General features: G+C 40.4%; 1 protein-coding gene across 7 annotated transcripts in view; it reads left to right on the top strand.

The window, feature by feature from the left end:
* Positions 1–13805, top strand: part of LOC126870837 (fasciclin-3) — a 345058-nt gene that overhangs the window by 279034 nt on the left and 52219 nt on the right. The window contains exon 1 of one of the 7 annotated variants that reach the window (XM_050628903.1): positions 1813–1872. The exons of the other annotated variants lie outside the window; for them this stretch is intronic. The gene's annotated coding sequence lies outside the window, so the exon portion shown is untranslated. Of the gene's footprint in view, positions 1–1812; positions 1873–13805 lie in introns of those variants that run through there. 7 annotated transcript variants of the gene reach the window in all.

Below are 13805 nucleotides of genomic sequence, written 5' to 3'. Positions count from 1 at the left end.
TCCGTAGTGTGGCAAGGATCGTTCTCCATCGTCCATGGAAAGTATCGCCGAGAAACATTGAACCGGCCGTTCTGTCGCCGGCTGAAAGTTGCTGTCATTTCGGGACCCGTGGCAACGTCTAGCTGGTTATCAACGTGTTAAACTACGTAATTCTGCGCGAGGCATAAACTTAATGCCGTAGTCCCCCGACTCCGGTTCTCTCTCCTTCGGCGCACCCATAACCGAGCTATGACGGGTTATGCAGCAGTGTACGTACGTGTATCTCCATACGGTTGCCACAATCGGAGCGAACAGGCTGGATAATCGCGCGTGCTTGCTCGCGTAACTTCTCGTGGGAAATTGTCGAGAGGCGAGCGTATCGCGCGGATACGAAATCTCGTTTGTGTTGTCGAGCAAAGTGGTAAACGCGCGCGAGCGCTGCATCTCACAGGGCGAACGTTAGGTAGAGTAAAGGCATTTTTTAATAAAAAATGACGAATGATGTAATTATGTACGAGAACTATGGGAAGAAATTCAATAAGTTGACGAAGAATTATTCTTGTTGATTTTGCAATTTTTATGCTACTTAATAACTAGAGGACAGTATTTTAACGTTAACCATACCAGGACTGGTCAAGTGACCGGTTTGAAAATATAATTAAAAATTGTACATTCATTGTTATTTCTTTTGTTCGTCTAACTTTATGTAAATTTCTATATCAACAAAAATTGATAAATCGATTAAACAGATAATATAAGAATAAGAAGAAGAAGAACTGGCAAAGTTAGTGTTAATGTACCTAATAATTGAGAAGAAGACTCGTTAAATCGAAAGATACAAGTCGTTTAGAAATAGCTGATAGATTCACATAGTTGATATTTTTGAAACGTTCAAAGAACTGACAAAACTGTACATACGTACGTTTGATGCTAAAGTGAAATGACAGAAAAGAAATTGATAATATAAAATTGATTAACGATATATTACAATTTAAAACTGTTCTTCAGTAAAACATGAAAGATATGATTTATTATTCTTTCGTCCTGTGAACTTGAAATAGAAAAGGGAAAGAAAAGTTGTAAGTAATATGATAGCGGGAAGAATAGTGGAAAACTTATATGAACTGGTGGAAAGAAACGGATATTTCGCACGGTGGCTGGCGGCTTGTAAATTCGTGGAAGAGAATTATTGCGGTTGACGATATTTTTACGAAGGTCTTGGGCTGCAAGGCGGCGACACATAGTTCACAAGGGTGATAAAGTTTCAATTGCAAAAACGGCAAGTCGTTGGCGATGTTGAAACGTCAACTCGAGAAAAAGCTTATGAATATTTAACAAACAGCCTGGAGCACGAAGTTATCCCGCGTACTTTTCGACGTCCCATGGCTCTCAGGCCCTGTTGAATCTTTTAATTATTCTCGCCTAACTTCTACGAGCAATTGACCAGTTTGCGGCTGGTCGAAACTTTTTGCAGGAATAAGAATGAAGCCCGTTAGAAAGCGGGAACGCGGTCCTTAACCTGAAAATTCTATCATTGTCGTCAGTTTTCCCGCGCGACGAGAGAAGAATTTTACAATTTCAAGAAATACTTCTTCCTCCCTTTTGTTTTCACTGAATGCGGAACTTGAGTTTAAAATTTTAATGAAATTTCATTTCTCCCGTAATAACCTAACTGGTATTATTTTGAGTTTGCGTGAAATTGTTGGCAAAAGTTACTATTTCAATTCATTAGCCTATTAAAAATTCTTAATCTTTTTTTCTAACACTGGCTAACGATAAAGATATCTCGTTTCCGTAATTAATTAATTCTTTCTGTTTCAGGTAATCGAGTTCGTTTAACCAATTACGAAAACCAAGTTAGATGCATCAGAGGATAGAATGCACGTGAATAACGTAAGTGAATCTAAAACCGGAACACCTGTCATGAACTCGTAACATTCGCTATTACAGTGATATACAATACTCTTAAAACAGTCTACGTTTCGTTACGTGACACAGAGCATAAAGTAGATCATTCGTCTGTATTTCGAAATCCTCGTAACTCCGTTGTGTTCCAGCTTGATAATAAAGCTAGAAGGTTGTACACGCGAGCTTTATCCTATCCTACACGCATTGCGATGAAACATTCATTGCGAAGACAGAGGCAGCGATAGAATATTCACAGTAATATTAACGATCAGCGTACAAAGATTTTTACTTGGCATATTAATCGTCAAACCGTGTGGTAATATAAATGTCCATCGCTAAAAACCACTCTTATCGCATCACACATTCTCTATCGTTTCTTTATCGCCAACCACCACTTCTACTAGAAACATTCCAATTTCTATCATTGTTACACGTTACGTTAACACGTAAGCTGTACGATAAACACGTCGATGTACTTTGAGATACATTTTGCAGCTACGGTATTTAACGAGAATTCCGATCGAGACAATCATTCACAGAACGTTTGGTGAATCGATTGTGCACATTTTGGTGTTCCAAAAGTTCTCCCATGAGAGACAATATCTTCTGATACTCGGTAATTCACGGACAGCGCAAGAAACCGCTTCCAATTCCCGTTAATTCTACGTACGGCGATGAAACCGGCGCACGATCGTGCGGAGCGTTTGATCAGGTATCCGGGCGTTGTTTTTCCACGCGGGAGATTTCCCCGTGTATCGAGTTGGATTGCTCTCCGTTGGAATTCCCTTGGGCGGTTTCTGCCGCCGTGAAAAACACCGTGGAGGAAAAACGGGCAGAGTTTGCGGGCGACTTGATACAGCAAGCGTGTTGGAAAAACTAATTCCACCGATACGGCACGTGGAATTTTGCGACGAACCGAAACCGATCGCGCGACGATATCGGAAACAGAACCACTCGCCGATTCTCGAGGTAATCGAGATATTTCATTGTCGAGGGAAAAACCAGAGGAATGGAACCAGGCTCCTTGGGAGTTCGCTTGTTTTACCTGCGAATTAATAATGCGAGCCGTTTGTCGGCTGTATGGCCAAGGTAAACCTGACTCTCGCCTTTATTGAAAACGAAACTTATCGAGGACGACCGAACTTCCGGCCTGTTTACCTTGCCTTCTACCTTCGCCATGCAACTGCCGAGTGGATTTTGTGACGATGCTTCACGAAACTTCGCCACCGGGATTGCCGACTTTAATTCCTCGTTTGGAGCCTGGTAATTGAAATTTAGAAGGTGAAGGGGACAGGGGGGAAGATCTCCAGAATGATAAACGCGTTTTGTACTTTTAAGAAGTAATGCAGTTGTGTCAATGCTTGAGTGAGAAGAAACTGGATAAACGTTGTTAGTTTGCAGCGTCTTTATCGCATATTCTATTGCATAGATCGCGTCAAGATACGAGTACAGTGAAACTTCGTTTATATAAGGACCATTTGTTCGAACGAAATTTTGGTATCTAATGGACGATTAAGTGATATATAAATGAAAAAACAAACAAGCGGGTGCATAATTTATATTTCTATCTTATTTGAGATTAATATACTACTATAACTGGTTGAATATCATATATAGAAATGCTGGATCACCATTATCAGTGTTCAATATTAGGTAGCTTTGAAGGTAAACGGGATCGATCCAATATAAGCGGCAGCGTATGCTCAACAGACTGAACAAACATATCTAGAATCGATTAAACATACTTAATGCTTTGGATTCAAAGACGTGGTAATGGTAACGTATATTGGTACGAGTACTCGGGTAGCCTAATCGTATTTCCACGAAGACTAGCTATTTAACGAATGTATTTAATTACTTACCAAAGTCTGGAAATACGTATGTATTAGGTCGTCTGAAAAGTTTCTTTCGTTTTATAAGGAAATAATGGATTTCCCGTTTTATATTATTTTATCGAATTACGTATGATCCATTTTGTTCTATCAGAATAAAGATTACAACGTTCGACAGATTAGGTTTCGTGTTTGTATAAAGATGCATCGTTATAAAAGACGCGTCTGTGAAAGAAAGACACTTTTCGGACAACCTAATACTTGACGAAATATAATCAGACACGACCGTATTAAATCATATTCGGTAATTGGACAAAACCAACGTAACAATTCGCATCCTTTCGGTATTCAGAATCTATTTTTCATCGAAATTTAGACCGCAATGTTACAAGTCACCCTATAAATCAGCCCCGCGCAGGTATGTTGCATCATCACTCTCTGTAATAGAACCCTTTGCTAAGCGATAGTTCAGCTATTAGTTCGGCGAACTACGAGCTCTGATCGCGTAATTACTTCTTACGGTACCTGCAAAAAACATGACCAATCGCATAATAACCATATCACGTCGATTATACAAAAATAATCCATTTCGACCTCTCACCTCGGAAAGAAGTTTAGCACTGGAACACGAGAGACATTAAAATCTTCACTAAAATTTCCTAATAAACGTGAAGATTAGTTCTCGAGCCTCTGAACCAAACATCCCATTCGAATAATTCCAACATCGTCGAAAACTTTCATTAGAAGAGCTTCTCGTATGCTTTTAAGCTTCAATCAAAACCTGATCGAAAAGAAACGCGCGAAACACAGGTGCGCGGGTGTATCGAGAACTCTGAGAAGTATTCGCTAGGCGTTTCACGTTTCAGCGCGAACAGGGAGCGAAACCGTAAACAAGGAACGTCGTTCTAACTGAACTTTCCAACAGATCAAACATCTGTCGCCAGCTCGATGCCAGCGGAATCCATTTATCCTCCTCTGGCTTGGCCAGCGAATAATTATATTCAGCAGGGATCGGTTTTAAGAGGCGCATGCCTTCTCTCTCTCTCTCTCTCTCCCTCTCTCTCTCTCTCTCTCTCTTTCCTTCTCTGCCTTTATTTCTCCTTTGTCTACCTTCGTCGCAGACCCGCGAAATCAAAACTTTCTGACCTAATAAGGTATTCGTGGTGTGGCACGGTATTTGTTCTTCGAGGTTGCCGGCGTTGCAGCGGCTTATGCAAATCCGTGAAAACGGCCAAAGACCTGCGAGTCGTCAAAGGGAAACGGAGATCACGAGAAGAGAAATGTAGCATCTTGTAAGAATCGGAAGTTTGCTATATTAATTGCGCCTGACGGGAATGAACGTCGTCGATCGTAGTTTGATATCGTTATTCTTGATCGAAGAGCGATCGAGTGTAATTGTGGTTGTGAAATCAGTGGATGGCTATGAGAAAGAAAATCGATCGCTCGATGATATCTTCGAGAATGGAATTTTCATTTCGTTTGTAATTTCAGTTTAGTTAATTCATTATAATTCATAAGATTGCATTTATATTGTGATCACCAAAAAGGGATTCCACGAATTAGTTCAATACCTTTTTCCTTACTATTTCTTTTTCTATATAAATTCTACAACCTTGTAAAGTTTGAAAAAGTTGAAATATTCTACATATCTGCGTGATAAATTGTTCTAGTCAGATTATAGAAATTCCTTTTGTGCCTCCGGTTCGTGTTGTCGGCTTCTTTAACGTATCTGTTATTCCGATACAAGTTCTACAGATTATTTCTCTGTTTGTTTCTTGACGAGTTCATTTCTTGCCTTTTGATCCGTTTTAAGGCAAACGTGTCTCGTATAGTAGAAGAAGGATCGTCCGAGTAATTTTCTATTCGAATCTTCCCCCGCTCTTTTTCAATTTGAAACATTTATTTGGTCTCGCCACAACGTCCAGCCGAGGAGATAAATTTTGTCAGAGCACAGAGAAGAAAAGATGTGGACTGGTGAAATTTTCTAGGAGTTATGCAAATCAGGAATTAGGATCAACGGATGAGAAACGAAAACAGTAAAAGTATTATAGAGATGTTATATTACAGGGAGATAGGAAAGCACTCGTGCTTAATTGCGCACACGCGACACCGACGTTATGATAATAACCACGATAAGAATGCGCAAGTTCTGTGACCTAATGAGATATTCATTTCGTTGGAAATTATGCCCCGTTTGCACATACAAGCGTCCCGCGAAATACCTCTCTCTTCCGGCAATGAATTTTAAATACAAACTTGAAAACAAGAGAATGTTCATTGAAAAACACAGAATCAATTGATACGGTAAAAAAAAAGAAATTACAAATTACACACGTTAAAAATTAAATGCATCTACGTTGAATGGCTGAACATACAATAGGTGAAATTCTGCTTTAGTCTGGCATTCACTTCGTATCAAAAAGTACTTAATTGCCGCGTAGTTATGAAATTTTCTGAATAATACATACAGGCAGCAACTATTATTCTATGGTTGGTAAAATAAATTGTTAGAATTAACAAGCTCGCGAATTTGTATACTACAGAAAGGTATATCATTCATATAGCAATTCGCACGCAATTTTCGTTCTATTTCGTAATCCTAACTGTACAAGTACGGTTGTACTATGAGCAATAGCTACGGTGCAAAATATACAAATTATGTTTTAGTAGAAATCGTATCGCTTTGACGAAACAAGCCCTCGTTTCCCATTAACTTCAACAACGTTCGCAATCAAAAATGAAAAAGAAAGAAATTCTATCCATTCGTTTATATCGTATACTCTAATGAAACTGCGACAGATAAATTAAACTTTAATACGACGTAAAATCATTATGCGTCGCAAGCATGCCATCCATTTATCGTTCTCGGATCATTTTCCACCCCGTAATCGTGACTAATCTTTATGAAACACGCGGTAAAGAAAGAAAAGGGGTCAAATGCGTGACATGAGTCAACCCCTACGAAAAAACAGAAAGAATGTATTATTTAATTATACTGTGTTTAATTTAATTATATCATATACGACGTAACGAACGAATTACACCGTAGTTGTAAAGAATAAAAAATAAAGAAAAATAACAGTCATTTTGAATATTTTTTAGAAAAAAGTCCGTGTTTGAGCAAACATTAATTTTCATTTACGTGGAAGCCAGTTAGCGATAAACTGGGAAGAAATTTGTAAAAAAAAGAAACGACTAAAAAATATTCATTTTTGATTGTTCTGATTACGAATAATCATTACGAATAATTCCAATTTCTTTTTTGATTACCGCTAACCATTATCGACGAGAAAAATTCTGTCTGCTTGTATTTGGCTACTACTGCTATTAAAAAAATTATATAACTTTTTAATGAAAGTTTTGAGGTTGAATTTTAAGTTTTAAAAGGAAACGAAATATAGAACCTGATAAAAGAAGAAAGAGAAACTTTCGGAAACTTTGAAAATTGGGAAATAAGACTGTGTGCAGATACTTTTTGACGCCACTGCGTTTTCAGAAACGAGATATACAGGAAAGTTAAATTAATCAGAAATCAATGTAAAACAGTCAGATCGATGGCGTTCCAACAAGAAAAATTCTTCGGCGTGTTTCGTATCGTAACGAGGGAAACTTTCGCGACCTGATAAGATATTCCTGTCGGTATACGGTATTTGACGCTTTCGTGGACTTATGCAAATCCACGGAAACCGCGACGTCGCGTCGGGCAGAGAAGGCAGAAGGAGAAAAAAAGAAGAGGAAGAGAAAGCGGAAAGGGGGGACGGAAGCGAAACGAGAAGATGGAAAGACGAACGACACGCGCGGCTACAAACGGTTGCATGATAATTTCAAGTTGTACGAGTTACACACGCGTGTAAATATTTTACCGCACAGATGTCGTCGGATATTGTGAAATATTCCGTAGCCACGTCTGATTTCGAGAAAGCGAAACGATATATACCGTTTTTCATATTTAATTTTCCAGCGTACTTTGGAACAAATGAAAACGACGTGCAATTTCAGGATACACGCGTAGAACCGCGATGATAACCTTGGACTTTAGTAGGCATACCTTTTTTGTGAATTAAAAAACATCAACTTTTTATTGCGTTGTTTTGGTAAGAAAAAAAATAGAACGGAGCAGCAGTAAAACGTCTGAATTTTCTTAACGTTGATTAAACTTTTTATTTCGCTTTCTCCTTTAAATTTCTATTTCTCTGCCACTTAGTTTTTAAACAACCTGCGGAACGCGTTCTTAAATTCAAGAATAACGATAGTCTGATCGTTCGGAAAACGTATATTTCGTTGGCTATAAAACCTTGGTAAAAACATGAATCGTTTATTAACGTTGTTGTATAAAAAAAAATGGTAAAACGATTGAACGATCGTAAAACATAAAAATTTTGCTGAGTCGGTAATTTATTCTTGGATAAACGGATGTTTGGATAAACGCAACAAGAGGCAGTAGTAATATCCCGAATGGATCGGACAAAACATCTCGCCAGTCATTTCGAGACGCGAATGTAATCCTCAAGATTCAAGTACCTACAAGTTTAAGAACGGATGGGGACGCGTAATAACGAAAGTGGCGATAAAATGCGAAACGATATCGGTGAATCAGTGAATCGGTGGAAGAGAGACCGGGTTGATTTACAAGAAGGATTATTAAGTCAGCACGTAAGCTCCTTGAGTTAGCACATAATCCGTCCGATGGATATAGTCAGTTTACAAGGCGCAATATCTCGATTTTAGTACTACAGAGGTTGAACTGGTTGGTGGCTGAGTCGGGAATAACAATCCGAGAATAGATAGGCAGTGGATATATGGATTATACGGAGAGAATTATACGACTTGGACCGTAACGTCTTCGAATTTAATGCAGAAGCGACGAGGCCTGCCATAGCCGCCAGCCATTCCCCATGAAACCCGATCGATGTTTAATTTCCTACGATCGTCCTTGTCGGAATAAAAGCTTTGCTCGTTGCCTCTCTGCTTAATTCACTGGCAAGTGGTTCGGTTATATCACCGTTGAATTTCTTACACAACCGATCTCCTTTCGTCGATCTTTCTCCATTTAATTCCCGCGACACGCTTAAAAGGTTTTAACTTGGAATTTTATATTCTGTGCGTTTATACTTGGAAATTAACCCTTTGTGGCCCAATGACATTTTGTTCCGAATGATTTATACTCGGCGAACGCAGTGGCTCGCGAAAGTAACTTTTACGCCCAATAACTTTATTATATTCGTTTCTGTTGAATCAATTTGTTTATTGCAAGCAAAAATCCTGCAATAAAATGGAATATCGAGTCTACACAGGACCGTAAAAAGTATTTATCTGGGAATTTTTACAACCTGAACGTACAAATATATTTTTACTACAAATAAAGAGAAAATATTCGAATAAAATTCTCCCGCGAATTATAAATTCGCCAACTAACAATTTTTATCAAACTGCTCGTCTACGTTTCGTTCAAAAATTCGATAGTCGAATTAGTTTCAACATTCTGAGGAGGGTTTTCGAGTGCAGCGCGCCTAGGGGGAAGTTCTGCCGGCAACGAAAGCTAAAACACAGCACGTTTTCGGCACAGAGACGAGGCAACTTGTCAAAGTGCAATACTCGGCCCGTACGAGCAAACAAGACGCGCACCTCGTATCCTCGGAACTGCGTCGCGACATTCAACAGCTAATTACTCGGCTTCTCGTCAAACCGAATTCCAAATTTGCCATGATATCAGCACGGAAATTAGAGAAACTCGCGGGGTTTGCCCGTGGACATTCGTTTGATCCGATCGTACGTTGCAAACTTATTTCCTCCCATTTCACCTCATTAATTGGAGAATTTGGAGAATTCTTTCTAAATCGTTTTAACTCTTCCTTGCACGCATCCTTGATAGAAGTGTATGCAATCCTTGATTGGAAATGCATCCTTAATTGTTCGAAAGTAGAATTTAAGATCGATTACATGGAAGTTGAAACAACGCTTACGTCGATTACCATTTTAACTTGTCGATTATGAAAAATTACACGAAACCAGGTGAAGACACTGCAAGTCGCTGAAAAGTTTGAGGTGGTTTATTATATGTGTTAGTTTATTAAAGAGACGAGTGATAAAATTGTAATAGTCAGTGTATATTAACATCGCTTTAAATACCAGTACACAGATATTGTATGCCGGTCGTATGCCACGCTATACTAATTCGCTATAAGGACTCGTTACAATGACTGTCCTAGAGAGCACGTTCGTCTATTTTAACTACAGCTGTTATTATAAAATGTTCGAATGTAACTCCGGTTGACGATTACAAATAACAATGATAATATTTTGTCCGGAGTTGGTTTACCTTTGAACGTAGCAAACCAAAATAACGTTGACACTCCAAGACACAACAATACGAGTCTCTTCCGATTCGAAGCTTCCGTTGACTCATGTGCCGCCACAAGCTAATACACGAGTTGCATAGACACCGATCTGTCAATGAGTAACGCGACTGCATCAACAGAGAATATTATTGTAGCATTTGGTGGTACACCATGTGAATATGCAATCTATTTCGTGGCATTTATATAGAAATGTTGTGTGAGACTTAATTAAACGTAAACAGTAGCTGTTGAAGTAATAGATGAGAAAACGTTGACCGCGTGGTATACCCCTGGAGCAGGAAGAACGTGAAACACGTGTAAAATTTATATAAATGGAATTTATATCTTCGTAAAGTAACGCATTGGAATAGTTTATCAAGATAACTAATAAAAATCGCAACATCGAGATATCAGAGAGCCAAAATCCTGTAACTCGGTTAAAATACACGACCAGAAGCTTCTATTTCCATCGTAAAACAATCGCGCTACGTTTCTCATTTTCACAATTCCCTATACGACGAAACATTGCCAGGGAATCACGTACGGTAACATACGGTGTATACCTTTGACAAAATATTCAAACGTTCAGCGGCGAGCAAATAGTGTGTGTGTCAAAGCCGATCATTTCGTGGCGTGCGTCACGCCAGATGAATATATCTCGTTCGGACACAAACAGCGTAAAAACCGATATCTAATAAACAAAAAGGGTAGTTGAAGCGACAGCGAAATGAAAGTACGAAAATATCTACTATGTTGAAAAAAAAAAAAGGAAAAGGGGAAGCAAAAATAAACCGAACGACGACAACAATAACGACAAAATCGATCGATGTACATAAAAATCACGCTCAAATTTGGAACTATCAAATTGTTATCTGGTTGGGACTCCATGGCAATAGCGGGCAAAACTGAACAACGAAAAAGCGTGGAAAATTCGGCGGGATGAATGTTGAGAATGAAAGAGAGACGAGGTGCGAGTGTCGTCGGCCGAGGCGCGCACAAGTTCGAACATCGAAACGGTATAGTCGGTGAAAAACTCATCGTTTACACGTTTCCAGGAACGTGGAGAGGCGATCGGTATGCGCGACAGCATCCACGAGGCGTCGTCGTGCATATAAAACGTTCCTCTCTTGCATTATACCTGTTTGTTCGTTTCCACGCTGTCTGTCTCCGTTTTCGTTCTCTTCGTTTCTCTTGCCCCTCTGTGTGCAGCGGCTTCCGCGAGTCGCGGCTTACGTTCGCGTGCGGCGGTTGCACATTCCGTTTGCGACGCGGCCCCTCTTACTCCCGTGATAGAATTACCTGCACCAACCGCAATAACAATGTTGCTACTTAGTCAGTATTACTTATATCAGGTCGACGAGTTACGAACATGTCGGAGGCATTCTAACAAACTTCACGACTTCAGTTGCATTTTCGTTCTCATTCGTGTGCCATATAGTTTGCACCTTGACGTCGGGACACGTCAGAATGCGGAATAGCTCGTTCGAATACGACTCGAGTCATCTTTTTGTTTTTACCAACGAGGCAGTTCAACGCGTACGTATCGGCGAATTATTTAGGGCGCCGTAGTGGACTTGGTGCGACAGAAACGGAGGGAAGAAAGTAGTTGGCATCGTTTGGAAGATATTAGAATATACACTCCGTTAACGCATTTTCTTCTCTCTCATAAAAGATGCGATAATGGAGCTATTGAGAAGCCACATCGATCAACTCGGCAAGTAGAAAAGTAGAGAAATCGATAATATTGCAAGCACCGTCGTTTTACGTATATCCGAGAATTTATTTTCCTACGAGAATCGATCCAACCGTATCAGAAAAACAGAAAGAGGGCGTAAGCAGCGTCGAGTATCCAAAATCTGAAATCCGTTCTCATAAAGTCGAAACAACCAGAACACGCGTTTCCTTATCTGCGGAACCTCAACGTCGAAGTACACCGGCGCTCTCCGAAAAGTTCTTCCCGTTCAATCCAGCAAAGTACATACATACGAAGTGACACGAAAGTAGAGCGTCTTCGGGGGCCAAAAGTTCGCCGAGTCCTTTTACATAAAAATCGCGGAGCTATGTACGAAGATACGTGGCCGTATCGCGATGCATCACCCACGCAGACAAGTTGCTGTTCTGGCTGGCAATAGATGGGCTGGAAAGTTTCCCGTGGAAAATCGAGTCTCCCCGTTGAAAGTCACAGGATGGAAACAGCTGTACGCTTCTCGTCGTCTTCTTTGGCGAGAAACGGTCGTTAAGACGAAACTATCGACCGATAAGCAGACCGAAATACGTTACGTTCACGGTAATATCTGTTGATGTGCACGCATCATGGTATCTCGGGCTTGTTATTAGCCGTGCCTGTGAGATTAGGTCGGTCTGGGCCCGAGATATGCCAGCATGGCTGCCGCTCGATCGTTAGGAACAGAGAGAACGGAGACAGGAAGATTACGCGCGAACTATAATTGCAGTTACGTCGCCGGAATTATACATTACCAAAATGATTGCTAGCTAACGGTTACTCTCCTGAGTCTGCTACGCGGATATTAATCATTTCGACGAGACATTAATTACTCCCGTGTTCCATCGCGCGTCTTATTTCACTGTTGTTCATTCGTTCGATTAAATATCCTTTACGCGGATTCGCCTCGCTTCGTTTCACCGCGTTCTACGATTGCAGAAGGAAGAGACGAACGCGTGAAATTGGAAATGTATCGCTCCTCGTTATATGCAATATGCAGCTTGAAATATGTTGAGGTTATTAGATGTATAAACAGAGAAACGCGTGGATAAATTGTAAAGTAGAAAATATATTTTAACACAGAAGTGTAAGTACAAGTAGGAATATAATTTGAGCTGGTCCAGATCCGCGCGCTAGCAGTGTTACCCTATAACTGAAAACCCCCAAGCTTCTGTCTACTTTCTATACGCTATTTTTGTCTTTTGTCTATAGGCTGTCGATGGCTTCAGTGCTTGAGAAAATTAAAAAGGCCAGATGTAGAGTTTTCTTAGAAGTGGTGACCATTTCAACAAAATATACAGATTTTACAGGTCAAATACGAATCATCGTTATTGGCAATGTTTCATTGGAGAAATAAAAATAATATTCGCTACGACGTTGATATGGAGATCTGAAAGCTTCGCGTGGATTTATTGTTTGAATTTAGAAAAATAGCGTGGAGCCAAGTTAATCAACATTCGTTCACTCTTTCGAGAACACAGCAGTAGGAATTCAGCGTAAAATTGTTAAAGTTTTTGAGGGCGAAAATAACAGTGAATCGATATACCGCTTCCTACGTGTCGTCTCCCACCAAGTGCTATCGTAACAGAATTCCCTGCCCCAGGCACACGAAGCCTGGGTCAAATTCCATTGTCCTCGGGAAAAGTGCGTAAAGCTCATTAGAGCAGCGTCAACGAAGTCTGGACACGTAGCCGGCACTGTCTCATAACTCGAGTATTGTCCGCTCGACCCCTTCGTGAAGCGGCTGAACGTAGCTGTAACAAAGTTGACCGGTCGCGTATCTCGTTCGCGTATCGTGCATAGAAGAGCCAAATCCTGAGTACCCGGTTGACGATGCGTCGACATACACGAGAATCGCATCCAGCCAGCAGCGTCGCTGCCGGCTGAGGGTCCAAAGCACTCTAAAAAATCCAATTTCCCGTGACGCCGTGGTCGCGCGCTGCAACAGGTTCCGTTCCATTCCGTGCTCGAGCAAGTTCACAGGCGGCATTGTTTCAACGCACAGCGCAGGGGATTGCTTTGAGA

This window comes from Bombus huntii, chromosome 11, assembly GCF_024542735.1.
Source record: "Bombus huntii isolate Logan2020A chromosome 11, iyBomHunt1.1, whole genome shotgun sequence".
Lineage (NCBI taxonomy): Eukaryota > Metazoa > Arthropoda > Insecta > Hymenoptera > Apidae > Bombus > Bombus huntii.
This window is presented reverse-complemented; position numbering and strand designations above follow the sequence as displayed.